Source organism: Ambystoma mexicanum, chromosome 4q, assembly GCF_040938575.1.
Source record: "Ambystoma mexicanum isolate Mex_15411 chromosome 4q, UKY_AmexF1_1, whole genome shotgun sequence".
NCBI classification, from domain to species: domain Eukaryota; kingdom Metazoa; phylum Chordata; class Amphibia; order Caudata; family Ambystomatidae; genus Ambystoma; species Ambystoma mexicanum.
The window spans coordinates 434,932,173-434,951,437 of record NC_090928.1 but is presented as its reverse complement, the minus strand read 5'-3'; the positions used below and the strand labels follow the sequence as shown (position 1 = coordinate 434,951,437).

At 41.3% G+C, this 19,265-nt stretch overlaps 3 non-coding genes across 3 annotated transcripts; all 3 read right to left on the bottom strand.

Annotated features, from left to right (window-relative positions):
* Positions 1-477: 477 nt before the first annotated feature.
* Positions 478-549, bottom strand: TRNAC-GCA (transfer RNA cysteine (anticodon GCA)). The gene has a single exon. It is a non-coding gene; the product is annotated as a tRNA-Cys (tRNA).
* A 1,809-nt stretch (positions 550-2,358) lies between these two features.
* Positions 2,359-2,430, bottom strand: TRNAC-GCA (transfer RNA cysteine (anticodon GCA)). Its single transcript has one exon. It is a non-coding gene; the product is annotated as a tRNA-Cys (tRNA).
* Positions 2,431-5,162: 2,732 nt separating this feature from the next.
* On the bottom strand, positions 5,163-5,234 carry TRNAC-GCA (transfer RNA cysteine (anticodon GCA)). The gene has a single exon. It is a non-coding gene; the product is annotated as a tRNA-Cys (tRNA).
* Between the last annotated feature and the right edge of the window lie 14,031 nt (positions 5,235-19,265).

Sequence of the window (19,265 nt, the reverse complement as noted above, 5' to 3'; positions counted from 1 at the left end):
CTATTGACGAGGGTATATGGTTATGAAACAGGGACTTCTTGAACTGCACTCCTATGCTCTACCACTCAGTTAAACCCTTGAATGCTGAAAACTGCCCTTTTTTAAAAAGGTGATAGAGTGGGTGACTGTATGGAACTTGTAGAACTAATGACATCAGTGCACTTCTGGTCAGCTGTACAAATTAATACATTTAATTAAGGGCATATTATTGGTTTCCACAACAGTTTTATAACATTCATATGAGCTTCCAATGGACTATTTCAAACTGATAATATAACCAGTAGAACTTGGGTGAATGTAAAACACAGCTTGTATCATATGAAGAAATCCTAAACAGTTTCATGGTGTTTACCCTATGTTTCAGGAGTATTTCAAATGTAGAGATGTGTTGCTCATTACATAAAATGCTAAGATTGTAAATGTTTTCTTCAATTTATTTAATTAAAAAAATATTTCTACAGGTAAAACTGTTGAACAAGGGGACACCCAGATTTGAACTAGGGACCTCCTGATCTGCAGTCAAATGCTCTACCACTGAGCTATACCCCCATTTCTGAAATGTTCACCTTTATTTATTCAGTAATATGTACAAAGTGGAAGCAACATGCAATCACCATCAAAGCAATGCATTTTCAGCCACCAAACCCTCCTTATAAGTATAAGGGGTACAAAAGATGTCCTTTATCTGCCTTGGTAAAATACAGTGAGGTTTCCATTGCAAGAATTCATACATTTCGTATCACATGTAGATCTTGGAACATGGAAAAAAAACTTTTGTCAAATGCACACATTCTGCAAAATGTAACTGTTTCTCTACTGCAGTTTGGTGATTTTGTGCTAAGAGCATAGTTAAACCCAATTGTTCATTGTTTTGTATATGAAATGATGATATATCCTAGTGTTTCTTACAGTGCATTGGGTTGAAAAACATTTTAACAGGATCTATTGAAGAGGGTATATGGTTATGAAACAGGGACTTCTTGAACTACACTCCTACGCTCTACCACTGACATAATCCCTTCAATGTTGAAAACTGCCCTTTTTTAAAAAGGTGATAGACTGGGTGACTCTACGGAACTTGTAGAACTAATGACATCAGAGCACTTCTGGTCAGCAGTACAAAGTAATACATTTCATTAAGGGCATATTATTGGTTTCCACCACAGTTTTATAACATTCATATGAGCTTCCAATGGAATAGTTCAAACTGATCATATCACCAGTAGAACTTGGGTGAATGTAAAGCACAGCTTGTATCATATGAAGAAATCCTAACCATCTTAATGGTGTTTACCCTATGTTTCAGGTGATGATCAGGAGTATTTCAAATGTTGAAATGTGTTGCTCATTACATAAAAAGCTAAGATTGTAAATGTTTACTTCAATTTATTTAATTAAAAAGATATTTCTACAGGTAAAATAGTTGGATAAGGGGGCACCCAGATTTGAACTAGGGACCTCTTGATCTGCAGTGAAATGCTCTATCCCTGAGCTATAACCCCATTTCTGAAATGTTCACCTTTACTTATTCAGCAATATGTACAAAGTGGAAGCAACATGCAATCACCATCAAAGCATTGCATTTTCAGCCACCAAACCCTCCTTATAAGTATAAGGGGTACAAAAGATGTCCTTTATCTGCCTTGGTAAAATACAGTGAGGTTTCCATTGCAAGAATTCATACATTTCGTATCACATGTAGATCTTGGAACATGGAAAAAAAAACTTTCGTCAAATGCACAAATTCTGCAAAACGTAACTGCTTCTCTACTGCAGTTTGTTGATTTTGTGCTAAGAGCATAGTTAAACCCAATTGTTCATTGTTTTTTATTTAAATGATGATATATCCTTTTGTTTCTTACAGTACATTGGGTTGAAAAAGATTTTAACAGGATCTATTGACGAGGGTGTATGGTTATGAAACAGGGATTTCTTGAACTGCACTCCTATGCTCTACCACTGAGTTAAACCCTTGAATGCTGAAAACTGCCCTTTTTTTAAAATGGTGATAGAGTGGGTGACTGTATGGAACTTGCAAAACTAATGACATCAGTGCACTTCTGGTCAGCTGTACAAATTAATACATTTCATTAAGGGCATATTATTGGTTTCCACCACAGTTTTATAACATTCATATGAGCTTCCAATGGACTATTTCAAACTGAAAATATCACCAGTAGAACTTGGGTGAATGTAAAACACAGCTTGTATCATATGAGGAAATCCTAAACAGTTTCATAGTGTTTACCCTATGTGTAAGGAGATGATCAGGAGTATTTCAAATGTAGAAATGTGTTGCTCATTACATAAAATGCTAAGATTGTAAATGTTTTTTTCTACAGGTAAAACAGATGAACAAGGGGGCACCCAGACTTGAACTAGAGACCTCTTGATCTGCAGTCAAATGCTCTACCACTGAGCTATACCCCCAATTCTGAAAAGTTTACCTTTATTAATTCAGTAATATGTACTAAGTGCAAGCAACATGCAATCACCATCAAAGTAATGCAATTTCAGCCACCAAACCCTCCTTATAAGTATATGGGGTGCAAAGGATGTACTTTATCTGCCTTGGTAAAATACAGTGAGGTTTCCATTGCAAGAATTCATACATTTCGTATCACATGTAGATCTTGGAACATGGAAAAAAATCTTTTGTCAAATGCACACATTCTACAAAATGTAACTGCTTCTCTACTGCAGTTTGTTGATTTTGTGTTAAGAGCATAGTTAAACCCAATTGTTCATTGTTTTGTATATGAAATTATGATATATCCTATTGTTTCTTACAGTGCATTGGGTTGAAAAACATTTTAACAGGATCTATTGAAGAGGGTATATGGTTATGAAACAGGACTTCTTGAACTACACTCCTACGCTCTACCACTGACATAAACCCTTGAATGTTGAAAACTGCCATTTTTTAAAAAGGTGATAGAGTGGGTGACTGTATGGAACTTGTAGAACTAATGACATCAGTGCACTTCTGGTCAGCTGTACAAATTAATACATTTCTTTAAGGGCATATTATTGGTTTCCACCACAGTTTTATAACATTCATATGAGCTTCCAATGGACTATTTCAAACTGATAATATCACCAGTAGAACTTGGGTGAATGTAAAACACAGCTTGTATCATATGAAGAAATCCTAAACAGTTTCATGGTGTTTACCCTAAATTTCAGGAGATGATCAGGAGTATTTCAAATGTAAAAATGTGTTGCTCATTACATCAAATGCTAAGATTGTAAATGTTTTTTTCTACGGGTAAACACTTGAACAAGGGGGCACCCAGATTTGAACTAGGGACTTCTTGATCTGCAGTCAAATGCTCTACCACTGAGCTATACGCCCTGTTCTGAAAAATTCACCTTTATTAATTCAGTAATATGTACAAAGTGCAAGCAACATGCAATCAACATCAAAGCAATGCATTTTCAGCCCCAAACCCTCCTTATATGTATATGGGGTGGGGCGGATGTCCTTTATCTGCCTTGGTAAAATACAGTGAGGTTTCCATTGCAAGAATTCATACATTTCGTATCACATGTAGATCTTGGAACATGGAAAGGAAATCTTTTGTCAAATGCACAAATTCTGCAAAATGTAACTGCTTCTCTACTGCAGTTTGTTGATTTTGTGCTAAGAGCATAGTTAAACCCAATTGTTCATTGTTTTGTATATGAAATGATGATATATCCTATTGTTTCTTACAGTGCATTGGGTTGAAAAACATTTTAACAGGATCTATTGAAGAGGGTATATGGTTATGAAACAGGGACTTCTTGAACTACACTCCTACGCTCTACCACTGACATAAACCCTTGAATGTTGAAAACTGCCCTTTTTTAAAAAGGTGATAGAGTGGGTGACTGTATGGAACTTGTAGAACTAATGACATCAGTGCACTTCTGGTCATCTGTACAAATTAATACATTTCATTAAGGGCATTTTATTGGTTTCCACCACAGTTTTATAACATTCATATGAGCTTCCAATGGACCATTTCAAACTGATAATATCACCAGTAGAACTTGGGTGAATGTAAAACACAGCTTGTATCATATGAAGAAATCCTAAACAGCGTAATGGTGTTTACCCTATGTTTCAGGTGATGATCAGGAGTATTTCAAATGTAGAAATGTGTTGCTCATTACATCAAATGATAAGATTGTAAATGTTTTTTTCTAGAGGTAAAATAGTTGGACAAGGGGGCACCCAGATTTGAACTAGGGACCTTTTGATCTGCAGTGAAATGCTCTACCCCTGAGCTATACCCACATTTCTGAAATGTTCACCTTTATTTATTCAGTATTATGTACAAAGTGGAAGCAACATGCAATCACCATCAAAGCAATGCATTTTCAGCCACCAAACCCTCCTTATAAGTATAAGGGGTACAAAAGATGTCCTTTATCTGCCTTGGTAAAATACAGTGAGGTTTCCATTGCAAGAATTCATACATTTCGTATCACATGTAGATCTTGGAACATGGAAAAAAAACTTGTGTCAAATGCACACATTCTGCAAAATGTAACTGTTTCTCTACTGCAGTTTGGTGATTTTGTGCTAAGAGCATAGTTAAACCCAATTGTTCATTGTTTTGTATATGAAATGATGATATATCCTAGTGTTTCTTACAGTGCATTGGGTTGAAAAACATTTTAACAGGATCTATTGAAGAGGGTATATGGTTATGAAACATGACTTCTTGAACTACACTCCTACGCTCTACCACTGACATAATCCCTTCAATGTTGAAAACTGCCCTTTTTTAAAAAGGTGATAGACTGGGTGACTCTACGGAACTTGTAGAACTAATGACATCAGAGCACTACTGGTCAGCAGTACAAATTAATACATTTCATTAAGGGCATATTATTGGTTTCCACCACAGTTTTATAACATTCATATGAGCTTCCAATGGAATAGTTCAAACTGATCATATCACCAGTAGAACTTGGGTGAATGTAAAGCACAGCTTGTATCATATGAAGAAATCCTAAACATCTTAATGGTGTTTACCCTATGTTTCAGGAGATGATCAGGAGTATTTCAAATGTAGAAATGTGTTGCTCATTACATAAAATGCTAAGATTGTAAATGTTTTCTTCAATTTATTTAATTAAAAAAATATTTCTACAGGTAAAACTGTTGAACAAGGGGACACCCAGATTTGAACTAGGGACCTCCTGATCTGCAGTCAAATGCTCTACCACTGAGCTATACCCCCATTTCTGAAATGTTCACCTTTATTTATTCAGTAATATGTACAAAGTGGAAGCAACATGCAATCACCATCAAAGCAATGCATTTTCAGCCACCAAACCCTCCTTATAAGTATAAGGGGTACAATAGATGTCCTTTATCTGCCTTGGTAAAATACAGTGAGGTTTCCATTGCAAGAATTCATACATTTCGTATCACATGTAGATCTTGGAACATGGAAAAAAAATCTTTTGTCAAATGCACAAATTCTGCAAAATGTAACTGCTTCTCTACTCCAGTTTGTTGATGTTGTGCTAAGAGCATAGTTAAACCAAATTGTTCATTGTTTTGTATATGAAATGATGATATATCCTATTGTTTCTTACAGTGCATTGGGTTGAAAAACATTATAACAGGATCTATTGAAGAGGGTATATGGTTATAAAACAGGGACTTCTTGAACTACACTCCTACGCTCTAGCACTGACATAAACCCTTCAATGTTGAAAACTGCCCTTTTTTAAAAAGGTGATAGAGTGGGTGACTGTATGGAACTTGTAGAACTAATGACATCAGTGCACTTTTGATCATCTGTACAAATTAATACATTTCATTAAGGGCATATTATTGGTTTCCACCACAGTTTTATAACATTCATATGAGCTTCCAATGGACTATTTCAAACTGAAAATATCACCAGTAGAACTTGGGTGAATGTAAAACACAGCTTGTATATGTATATGGGGTGCGAAGGATGTCCTTTATCTGCCTTGGTACAATACAGTGAGGTTTCCATTGCAAGAATTCATACATTTCGTATCACATGTAGATCTTGGAACACGGAAAAAAAATCTTTTGTCAAATGCACAAATTCTGCAAAATGTAACTGCTTCTCTACTGCAGTATGTTGATGTTGTGCTAAGAGCATAGTTAAACCCAATTGTTCATTGTTTTGTATGTGAAATGATGATATATCCTAGTGTTTCTTGCAGTGCATTGGGTTGAAAAACATTTTAACAGGATCTATTGAAGAGAGTATATGGTTATGAAACAGGGATTTCTTGAACTACACTCCTACTCTCTACCACTGACATAAACCCTTCAATGTTGAAAACTGCCCTTTTTTAAAAAGGTGATAGAGTGGGTGACTTTATGGAACTTGTAGAACTAATGACATCAGTGCACTTCTGGTCATCTGTACAAATTAATACATTTCATTAAGGGCATATTATTGGTTTCCACCACAGTTTTATAACATTCATATGAGCTTCCAATGGACTGTTTTAAACTGGTCATATCACCAGTAGAACTTGGGTGAATGTAAAACACAGCTTGTATCATATGAAGAAATCCTAAACAGCTTAATGGTGTTTACCCTATGTTTCAGGTGATGATCAGGAGTATTTCAAATGTAGAAATGTGTTGCTCATTACATAAAATGCTAAGATTGTAAATGTTTACTTCAATGTATTTAATTAAAAAAATATTTCTACAGGTAAAACAGTTGGACAAGGGGCACCCAGATTTGAACTAGGGACCTTTTGATCTGCAGTGAAATGCTCTACCCCTGAGCTATACCACCATTTTTGAAATGTTCACTTTTATTTATTCAGTAATATGTACAAAGTGGAAGCAACATGCAATCACCATCAATGCAATGCATTTTCAGCCACCAAACCTTCCTTATAAGTATATGGGGTGCGAAGGATGTCCTTTATCTGCCTTGGTAAAATACAGTGAGGTTTCCATTGCAAGAATTCATACATTTCGTATCACATGTAGATCTTGGAACATGGAAAAAAAATCTTTTGTCAAATGCACAAATTCTGCAAAATGTAACTGCTTCTCTACTGCAGTTTGTTGATTTTGTGCTAAGAGCATAGTTAAACCCAATTGTTCATTGTTTTGTATATGAAATGATGATATATCCTATTGTTTCTTACAGTACATTGGGTTGAAAAACATTTTAACAGGATCTATTGACGAGGGTATATGGTTATGAAACAGGAATTTCTTGAAAAGCACTCCCACGCTCTACCACTGACATAAACCCTTGAATGCTGAAAGCTGTCCTTTTTTAAAAAGGTGATAGAGTGGGTGACTGTATGGAACTTGTAGAACTAATGACATCAGTGCACTTCTGGTCAGCTGTACAAATTAATACATTTCATTAAGGGCATATTATTGGTTTCCACCACAGTTTTATAACATTCATATGAGCTTCCAATGGACTATTTCAAACTGATAATATCACCAGTAGAACTTGGGTGAATGTAAAACACAGCTTGTATCATACAAAGAAATCCTAAACAGCTTAATGGTGTTTACCCTATGTTTCAGGTGATGATCAGGAGTATTTCAAATGTAGAAATGTGTTGCTCATTACATAAAATGCTAAGATTGTAAATGCTTACTTCAATTTATTTAATTAAAAAAATATTTCTACAGGTAAAACAGTTGGACAAGGGGGCACCCAGATTTGAACTAGGGACTTTTTGATCTGCAGTGAAATGCTCTACCCCTGAGCTATACCCCCATTTCTGAAATGTTCACCTTTATTTATTCAGTAATATGTACAAAGTGAAAGCAACATGCAATCACCATCAAAGCAATGCATTTTCAGCCACCAAACCCTCCTTATAAGTATAAGGGGTACAAAAGATGTCCTTTATCTGCCTTGGTAAAATACAGTGAGGTTTCCATTGCAAGAATTCATACATTTCGTATCACATGTAGATCTTGGAACATGGAAAACAAATCTTTTGTCAAATGGACAAATACTGCAAAATGTAACTGCTTCTCTACTGCAGTTTGGTGATTTTGTGCTAAGAGTATAGTTAAACCCAATTGTTCATTGTTTTGTATATGAAATGATGATATATCCTATTGTTTCTTACAGTGCATTGGGTTGAAAAACATTTTAACAGGATCTATTGAAGAGGGTATATGGTTATGAAACAGGGACTTCTTGAACTACACTCCTACGCTCTACCACTGACATAAACCCTTCAATGTTGAAAACTGCCCTTTTTTAAAAAGGTGATAGACTGGGTGACTCTACGGAACTTGTAGAACTAATCACATCAGAGCACTTCTGGTCAGCAGTACAAATTAATACATTTCATTAAGGGCATATTATTGGTTTCCACCACAGTTTTATAACATTCATATGAGCTTCCAATGGACTATTTCAAACTGATAATATCACCAGTAGAACTTGGGTGAATGTAAAACACAGCTTGTATCATACAAAGAAATCCTAAACAGCTTAATGGTGTTTACCCTATGTTTCAGGTGATGATCAGGAGTATTTCAAATGTAGAAATGTGTTGCTCATTACATAAAATGCTAAGATTGTAAATGCTTACTTCAATTTATTTAATTAAAAAAATATTTCTACAGGTAAAACAGTTGGACAAGGGGGCACCCAGATTTGAACTAGGGACTTTTTGATCTGGAGTGAAATGCTCTACCCCTGAGCTATACCCCCATTTCCGAAATGTTCACCTTTATTTATTCAGTAATATGTACAAAGTGGAAGCAACATGCAATCACCATCAAAGCAATGCATTTTCAGCCACCAAACCCTCCTTATAAGTATAAGGGGTACAAAAGATGTCCTTTATCTGCCTTGGTAAAATACAGTGAGGTTTCCATTGCAAGAATTCATACATTTTGTATCACATGTAGATCTTGGAACATGGAAAAAAAAACTTTTGTCAAATGCACAAATTCTGCAAAACGTAACTGCTTCTCTACTGCAGTTTGTTGATTTTGTGCTAAGAGCATAGTTAAACCCAATTGTTCATTGTTTTTTATATGAAATGATGATATATCCTTTTGTTTCTTACAGTACATTGGGTTGAAAAACATTTTAACAGGATATATTGACGAGGGTATATGGTTATGAAACAGGGATTTCTTGAACTGCACTCCTATGCTCTACCACTGAGTTAAACCCTTGAATGCTGAAAACTGCACTTTTTTTTAAAAAGGTGATAGAGTGGGTGACTGTATGGAACTTGTAGAACTAATGACATCAGTGCACTTCTGGTCAGCTGTACAAATTAATACATTTCATTAAGGGCATATTATTGGTTTCCACCACAGTTTTATAACATTCATATGAGCTTCCAATGGACTATTTCAAACTGATAATATCACCAGTAGAACTTGGGTGAATGTAAAACACAGCTTGTATCATACAAAGAAATCCTAAACAGCTTAATGGTGTTTACCCTATGTTTCAGGTGATGATCAGGAGTATTTCAAATGTAGAAATGTGTTGCTCATTACATAAAATGCTAAGATTGTAAATGCTTACTTCAATTTATTTAATTAAAAAAATATTTCTACAGGTAAAACAGTTGGACAAGGGGGCACCCAGATTTGAACTAGGGACTTTTTGATCTGCAGTGAAATGCTCTACCCCTGAGCTATACCCCCATTTCTGAAATGTTCACCTTTATTTATTCAGTAATATGTACAAAGTGGAAGCAACATGCAATCACCATCAAAGCAATGCATTTTCAGCCACCAAACCCTCCTTATAAGTATAAGGGGTACAAAAGATGTCCTTTATCTGCCTTGGTAAAATACAGTGAGGTTTCCATTGCAAGAATTCATACATTTCGTATCACATGTAGATCTTGGAACATGGAAAACAAATCTTTTGTCAAATGGACAAATACTGCAAAATGTAACTGCTTCTCTACTGCAGTTTGGTGATTTTGTGCTAAGAGCATAGTTAAACCCAATTGTTCATTGTTTTGTATATGAAATGATGATATATCCTATTGTTTCTTACAGTGCATTGGGTTGAAAAACATTTTAACAGGATCTATTGAAGAGGGTATATGGTTATGAAACAGGGACTTCTTGAACTACACTCCTACGCTCTACCACTGACATAAACCCTTCAATGTTGAAAACTGCCCTTTTTTAAAAAGGTGATAGACTGGGTGACTCTACGGAACTTGTAGAACTAATGACATCAGAGCACTTCTGGTCAGCAGTACAAATGAATACATTTCATTAAGGGCATATTATTGGTTTCCACCACAGTTTTATAACATTCATATGAGCTTCCAATGGACTAGTTCAAACTGATCATATCACCAGTAGAACTTGGGTGAATGTAAAGCACAGCTTGTATCATATGAAGAAATCCTAAACATCTTAATGGTGTTTACCCTATGTTTCAGGTGATGATCAGGAGTATTTCAAATGCAGAAACGTGTTGCTCATTACATAAAATGCTAAGATTGTAAATGTTTACTTCAATTTATCTAATTAAAAAAATATTTCTACAGGTAAAACAGTTGGACAAGGGGGCACCCAAATTTGAACTAGGGACCTTTTGATCTGCAGTGAAATGCTCTACCCCTGAGCTATACCCCCATTTCTGAAATGTTCACCTTTATTTATTCAGTAATATGTACAAAGTGGAAGCAACATGCAATCACCATCAAAGCAATGCATTTTCAGACACCAAACCCTCCTTATAAGTGTACGGGGTACAAAAGATGTCCTTTATCTACCTTGGTAAAATACAGTGAGGTTTCCATTGCAAGAATTCATACATTTCGTATCACATGTAGATCTTCGAACATGGAAAAAAAAATCTTTTGTCAAATGTTCACATTATGCAAAATGTAACTGCTTCTCTACTGCAGTCTGTTGATTTTGTGCTAAGAGCATAGTTTTTTTTTTTTTTTAAATTTCTTTATTGGTTTTACAACATCAGAACAATCAATCATTAATCAGTGCAATATTCGTAGGCCTGAACAGCAGGTCTTAACTATCCCAACTATCCCGTCCCTCCCCCCCCCCACCGAGACCCCATTGGAACTCTCAAGAGGAAAGCGTCTCAGGCTCATATCTCGTCAGGGCCACTTGGACTGTTCGGGGTGCTATCCAGTGACACTGGGTGGAGTAATGGCATCGTTAAAGCCACCCATCGGTTCAAATCTGCGCTAGAGTCCAGTCTCTGTGTTTGGATTGCCGTTTCCCAAGCCGCCGTCTCAGCAGCTATCCATTTTTTGAGGTCATTCCACCAGAGGGCCCTGTCCGGTCCCCTTGCACTCTTCCAGCTCATGGCGATACGTCTTTTCGCTGTTATATATGCCAAGTCCTTGAGTTTATTTAGGGGCTTGTTCTTGCTGGTCCGTCGGTAGCTTCCCAATATGCAGGCTGCCGGCTCATCGGTCACCAGCTCGATCTCAGCGGTCCCCATTTTTTCCCTTACGCCGCTCCAGAACTGCTGAACTATCGGGCAGCTCCAGAACATGTGGGTCATTCCCGCCCTAGGCTCATGGCATTTGGGGCATGTTTGAATTGTGGCTCCCTTGAAGTTCGATATAACTTCGGGCGTGAGGTAGGCTCTGTTGGTGACATATAGTTGTATGAGTTGGAGGCGGGCATTCCTAGAGATTGCCTTGTGGTAGTGTGTTATTTTCCCCCATGATTTGTCCTCAAATTCGATCCCCAATTCGCTCTCCCATCTACTCTTGCTTTTCAATACGTCATTTGTCGTGCTCTGCAGGAGAGTTTCGTATATTCTGGAGGTTTCATGGCCTCCTTCAGCAGCGTTTAGCAACAGTTCGATAGCCTCGTTTTCCTGAAACCGATTGGCGGCCTCCGGCCATCTTTCCTTCAGGGCTGTCATTACTGCTCCATATAGCAGGAACTGGCCCGGTGGCAGGCCAGTGGATTCGCAGAGGTCGCCGAAAGCCACAAATTCTTGCTCTTGGATGAGGTCCCCAAGCACTGCTACACCATATGGTTCCCACAGCGTGCGTGTGTCCACGTGACCCCATGAGGATTTCGCCATGACAGCTGCGATGGGGATCTGTGGGGAATACGGGTCCGCTGCCCCTATTGCCTTGCAGGCCCTTCTCCAAAGCTGAGTCCCAAGTTTGATCAGGTAAGGGAGGCGTTGCGTGTTTCCCCATCTAACCCAGAGTAGGTCCCTGAGTAGCAGTCTCGGCAGGGCTGGCTGGAGGAGTCTAGTGTCAGCAGTGGTCTCATCTGCCATCCAGTGCATTACGTGCCTTAGTTGGCTAGCCAGGAAGTACAGCTCAAAGTTGGGGATTTTTAGTCCCCCCTTCTCGTAAGGCCTCTGGAGAATGTCTAGTGCCACCCTGTGCCTGCCGCCCTGCCACAGAAATCCCCTGCAGAGCTTGGACAGATCTCTAAAGAAGGTAGAGGGGATGTTAAAGGGTACATTGGTAAAGCAGTGCAGTAGGCGTGGGAGCGCCACCATCTTGAGGAGGCCCGCTCGCCCGGCCATTGAAAGTGGGAGCTTCCCCCAGAACCCCATGGATTTCTCTAGCGCGTCCTTTGCCCTAACCGTATTAAGAATGTGTTCAGTGTTTGGGTGGCGATGGATGGTGATCCCCAGGTATCTAAAGGACGTGGCTTGCCATTGGAGGGCTAGCGGAGGCAGGGAGCCGTACCCCTCACTGTGGAGAGCAGCTAGGGGGTAGAGACAGGACTTGTCTTTATTTATCTGTATGCCCGTAAGTGTGTGGAAGCAGTCTAGTGTCTCTAGGATGTAGGGCAGGCGGAGCTCGGGATCATGCAGGTAGAGCAGCATATCATCTGCGTACATAGAAATAAGGTGTGATACCCCATCTAGCTTGATGCCTCCGTCCCCGTACTCCTGGCGGAGGTACGCGGCCACCGGTTCTGCGGCTATGATGTAGAGCATGGGGGACAGGGGGCATCCTTGCCGTGTACCTCTGTGAAGGGGCCATTTACCGGAGTAGGTCCTGTTAGTACGGACCCTGGCAGTGGGGCGAGTGTAGAGCAATTGGGTCCATTTAAGGAAGGCAGGTCCAACCCCCATCTTGACCATGGTGGCGTACAACCAATCCCATCTGATCGAATCAAAGGCCTTAGTGGCGTCGAGTGATGCCACAGCGTACTTCTGGGGCTTCCCTTCGGTGCCATGTATGATGTGGTGCAATCTACGTAAATTTTCGGTGATGGAGCGTCCTGGCACGTATCCCGTCTGGTCCTGGTGGATCAGGAGGGGGAGTGCTCTGCGCAATCTGCTTGCTAATAGTGCCGCGAGTATTTTGCTATCGACATTTAGCATAGAGAGCGGTCTATACGCTCCACACTCCGTCCCATCTTTGCCAGGCTTTAGTATAGGAATTATTATTGCCTCGCTCATAGAATCCGGGAGGGAGCCCCGCTCAAAGGCCTCGTTGTATACCTGTGCGAGCAAGGGGGCGATGGTCTCCTCGTATGTCTTATAAAATTCCCCGGGAAGGCCGTCCATACCCGGCGTTTTACCCGAGGGTAGTGTTCTGATTATAGCCTTCACCTCGTCAGGTGTAATGGGGTCGTCTAGGGCTTCCGTCATCTGTGGATCTAATCTGGGCAATTGTATGCAGTCTAGGGCGTCTTCGATTCCGGTGGCCGACGAAAGGGGGGTCTGGGAGTAGAGGTCACGATAAAACTCGGAGAAAACCTCATTGATCTCTACCTGTGTGTGCGCAGTGCCGCCATCAGGTTTCCGCACGTGACAGATAGGGGCGCTGGGGGTCTCTCTTTTATATAGCCAGGCAAGGAGTTTGCCAGGTTTGTCTCCTAGGGCGTGTGACCTTTCAACGTGCTTAGTGTAGCTCAGTTTCCCGAGTGTCTCCCAGTGGGTCAGACAGGCCTGTCGCAGTTGAATCATTTCTCGCAGGCTCTCGGGGGTTACGTCCGCTTTGCTTTCTAGCTCGCCCAGTTTCCCCTCTGCCTCCGCCAGGGAGTTCGCGACAGTTCTCTGGGCTCCCCCCACTGCCATCAGCATGTCCCCTCTCATGACCACCTTATATGCCTCCCACGCGGTACCAATGCTGTCTACGCTACCCAGGTTAACCCGCCAGTATTCATCTGTGCTGTTCTGTATATGGTCCCGGAAGGCTACATCTAGCAGGGCCTCAGCTCGTAGTCTCCACGTGGGAACCGGGGGTCTAGGCGGGTGCATCTCCCATGTGACCATTAAGGGGGAGTGGTCCGACAGGACCCTAGGCAGGTACTGTGCATCGCTGAAAGTGGCCTGCCACTCGCAACTTACCATCATGTAGTCCAGCCTAGTGTAGACTTTGTGTGGTGGGGAGTAGAAAGAGTACTCACGCTTCTCCGGGCCCAGCTCCCTCCACAGGTCGCAGAGCGAGAGTTGAGTCATTAGCTTAAGCAACACTTTGGCTGGGGGGGACGGGCGGGAGTGTTTGGCATCAGATCTGTCCCTGAGCGGGTCGAGGGTGCAGTTGTGGTCCCCACCCCAGATCACCGTGGAGTTTGCATGAGGGCCTAGTCTGGTGTATAGGGAGTGGAAGAAGGGGGTGGCATCATGGTTTGGGGCATAGGTGCTAACCAGGCACAGCTCCCTCCCCTCCACCGTACCCCGCACCAGGGCCATCCTACCTTCATCATCCGTCTTGGTGTCCGTTATCCTGAAGGGGACGGTCGGGTCTATCCATATCAAAACCCCCCTTGCGTATGAAGAGTAGGAGGATCCAATCAGGGTCCCTCGCCATGTCTTGGCCAGGGCTTTTAGTTTCTCCTCTGTTAAATGTGTTTCCTGGATCATGGCAATCCTGACTTTACAGCGCCTTAAGTATGTGTGTATTCTGCGTTGTTTCACGTAACTGTTCATGCCTCTGACGTTCCACGTCATTATTTTAATCGTTCCGGCCATGAGCATGGTTGGGTCCAATGTTCCCCCACTGTCTCGGGCGGGGGGTTTAGTTGGCAATGTATCTGTGATAAGGATGTCCTGGGGTCTCGGCGTTTCCCTTTCAAAGTCCCAACGTGGGTGCAACTCCTCCGCAATTCCCTCCCCCCCAATAAACTTCCCAAACAAAAAACTGGTCTAACGGAGGGAACCCCGTCATGACTGTCCCGTTTCCGCTCCTTAGGACCAAACATGGTCGTCGGGTGCCCTACGGGCGGGTAAACGTACCCTAAAAGAGGAATAGAACTCCAGGGGGTTGAGGGAGCTGGTGCTTCGGTGTTCCGCGTGGTATGATCCGTTCAGTTGCTTGTAGGGCGCGATTCCGTGTCGTTGTGCATCTGTGGAAGAGCTCTTTTCGTTATAGTTACGATGGGTGGTTCAGTTCTGCTTACGTCTCTTATCTTCGATGTCTGGCAGTTGTTGCTCGTCCATCCAGTCACGAGCGAGTGCCGGGGTGTCGAACAGGAGGGCCCTGTTGTTGTGTAGTACCTTTAGCCTGGAGGGGTACAGGAGCATGTATTTCACCCCGGCCGCTTTCAATCTAGCCTTAGTGTATATGAACTGGGCCCTGTTCATCTGTACTTGGAACGTGTAATCCGGGTAGATCGCAATCTTGGCCGAGTTCCTCTGGATCTGTCCTCCCGAGCGCGAGAAGGCCAGGATGACCTCGCGGTCTCTGTAATTTAGCACCTTCGCTATCATGGGCCTGGGTGGGGCGCCCGGTGGCGGTTTCTTAGCGAGTGATCTGTGGGCCCTCTCTATGGTGAATCCCTGTGAAAGTTTCCCCGCTCCGATCTCTTGTAGCAGGAGATTTTCTACGTAGTCGGTGGGGTCTGAGCCCTCTATGCCTTCAGGTAGGCCTAGCAGCCGGATGTTATTTCGGCGGGCCCTCCCTTCGGCCTCCTCCGCTCTGTCTTCCAGATTCTTAACTCTCTGCCGTAGGCCGTCTACATCGTGTAGGAGTTGGGCCTTTGCTTCAGTATTTTCTCGTACCTGGGTCTCCAACGTCTCGGTCCTGTCCGCTAGCGCACGGACGTCTTGGCGCAGGAGCCCCAGGTCGATGGCCACGGCATCTATCTTGTTCACTATCGTTGCTTGGAATGAAGCGATGGCCTCCATGAGTTGGGTATTGCTGGGTTCGGTCGGCGCCGCGGCGGGGCCCGGGTCCTTATTAGCCGTTGTTGCTTCGGGGCACCCAGGGGCTGGGTGGTCGTTAGCCGCATACACATCCAGGGTGGTCTGTCGCTGTTTAGATTTGGCTCCCCTGCCCGTAGATCTGTCCAGGCTGGCCATGTTTACAGGTCCCCGGCGGGAGGGCCGCGCGCCTGTGTTTTTCCCTCGTCTCAGCGGGCGGGCCCGGTTCACTCTCCAGTCCCCGTCGGACCCCACCGCGGGGCCACTATATATGCCCTCGCAGGGACCGTCTCGAACCCGGTGAGGCCTCCTTCGATCTTCCTCCGGAGCCTCTTCTCTCTCACTTGCGATGGGGGCGCGGATCTCCAGGCCAGCGCGGGGCTCCACGGGCTTAGTAGGATGCGGCCGCCATCTTGGTCTCAGATTACGCCGTTGTTCGCAAGCCGCGTTTAGGTCTTTTAGGGCCGCGATTTCCTTGTATGAGAAGTCCAAGGGCCTCCTGCAGGCTTCCACCACTCCTTCGATGTTTCTGCGGGCTCAAGTGTTGCTTAAGTGTCCCGTAAAGCAGCTTATCGATGTCCTTCGAGCGGAGCTCACCAGAGACGCGTCCACTCTACATGGCGGTTAGCCACGCCCCCCTAAGAGCATAGTTAAACCCAATTGTTCATTGTTTTGTATATGAAATGATGATATATCCTATTGTTTCTTACAGTGCATTGGGTTGAAAAACATTTTAACAGGATCTATTGAAGAGGGTATATGGTTATGAAACAGGGACTTCTTGAAAAGCACTCCTACGCTGCCCTTTTTTAAAAAGGTGATAGAGTGGGTGACTGTATGGAACTTGTAGAACTAATGACATCAGTGCACTTCTGGTCAGCTGTACAAATTAATACATTTCATTAAGGGCATATTATTGGTTTCCACCACAGTTTTATAACATTCATATGAGCTTCCAATGGACTATTTCAAACTAATCATATCACCAGTAGAACTTGGGTGAATGTAAAACACAGCTTGTATCATACAAAGAAATCCTAAACAGCTTAATGGTGTTTACCCTATGTTTCAGGTGATGATCAGGAGTATTTCAAATGTAGAAATGTGTTGCTCATTACATAAAATGCTAAGATTGTAAATGCTTACTTCAATTTATTTAATTAAAAAAATATTTCTACAGGTAAAACAGTTGGACAAGGGGGCACCCAGATTTGAACTAGGGACTTTTTGATCTGCAGTGAAATGCTCTACCCCTGAGCTATACCCCCATTTCTGAAATGTACACCTTGATTTATTCAGTAATATGTACAAAGTGGAAGCAACATGCAATCACCATCAAAGCAATGCATTTTCAGCCACCAAACCCTCCTTATAAGTATAAGGGGTACAAAAGATGTCCTTTATCTGCCTTGGTAAAATACAGTGAGGTTTCCATTGCAAGAATTCATACATTTCATATCACATGTAGATCTTGGAACATGGAAAACAAATCTTTTGTCAAATGGACAAATACTGCAAAATGTAACTGCTTCTCTACTGCAGTTTGGTGATTTTGTGCTAAGAGCATAGTTAAACCCAATTGTTCATTGTTTTGTATATGAAATGATGATATATCCTATTGTTTCTTACAGTGCATTGGGTTGAAAAACATTTTAACAGAATCTATTGAAGAGGGTATATGGTTATGAAACAGGGACGTCTTGAACTACACTCCTACACTCTACCACTGACATAAACCCTTCAATGTTGAAAACTGCCCCTTTTTTAAAAAGGTGATAGACTGGGTGACTCTGCGGAACTTGTAGAACTAATGACATCAGAGCACTTCTGGTCAGCAGTACAAATTAATACATTTCATTAAGGGCATATTATTGGTTTCCAACACAGTTTTATAACATTCATATGAGCTTCCAATGGACTAGTTCAAACTGATCATATCACCAGTAGAACTTGGGTGAATGTGAAGCACAGCTTGTATCATATGAAGAAATCCTAAACATCTTAATGGTGTTTACCCTATGTTTCAGGTGATGATCAGGAGTATTTCAAATGTAGAAATGTGTTGCTCATTACATAAAATGCTAAGATTGTAAATGTTTACTTCAATTTATCTAATTAAAAAAATATTTCTATAGGTAAAACAGTTGGATAAGGGGGCACCCAGATTTGAACTAGGGACCTCTTGATCTGCAGTGAAATGCTCTATCCCTGAGCTATAACCCCATATCTGAAATGTTCACCTTTACTTATTCAGTAATATGTACAAAGTGGAAGCAACATGCAATCACCATCAAAGCAATGCATTTTCAGCCACCAAACCCTCCTTATAAGTATAAGGGGTACAAACAATGTCCTTTATCTGCCTTGGTAAAATACAGTGAGGTTTCCATTGCAAGAATTCATACATTTCGTATCACATGTAGATCTTGGAACATGGAAAAAAAAACTTTTGTCAAATGCACAAATTCTGCAAAACGTAACTGCTTCTCTACTGCAGTTTGTTGATTTTGTGCTAAGAGCATAGTTAAACCCAATTGTTCATTGTTTTTTATATGAAATGATGATATATCCTTTTGTTTCTTACAGTACTTTGGGTTGAAAAACATTTTAACAGGATCTATTGACGAGGGTATATGGTTATGAAACAGGGATTTCATGAACTGCACTCCTATGCTCTACCACTGAGTTAAACCCTTGAATGCTGAAAACTGCACTTTTTTTAAAAAGGTGATAGAGTGGGTGACTGTACGGAACTTGTAGAACTAATGACATCAGTGCACTTCTGGTCAGCTGTACAAATTAATACATTTCATTAAGGGCATATTATTGGTTTCCACCACAGTTTTATAACATTCATATGAGCTTCCAATGGACTATTTCAAACTGATAATATCACCAGTAGAACTTGGGTGAATGTAAAACACAGCTTGTATCATACAAAGAAATCCTAAACAGCTTAATGGTGTTTACCCTATGTTTCAGGTGATGATCAGGGGTATTTCAAATGTAGAAATGTGTTGCTCATTACATAAAATGCTAAGATTGTAAATGCTTACTTCAATTTATCTAATTAAAAAAAATATTTCTACAGGTAAAACAGTTGGTCAAGGGGGCACCCAGATTTGAACTAGGGACTTTTTGATCTGCAGTGAAATGCTCTACCCCTGAGCTATACCCCCATTTCTGAAA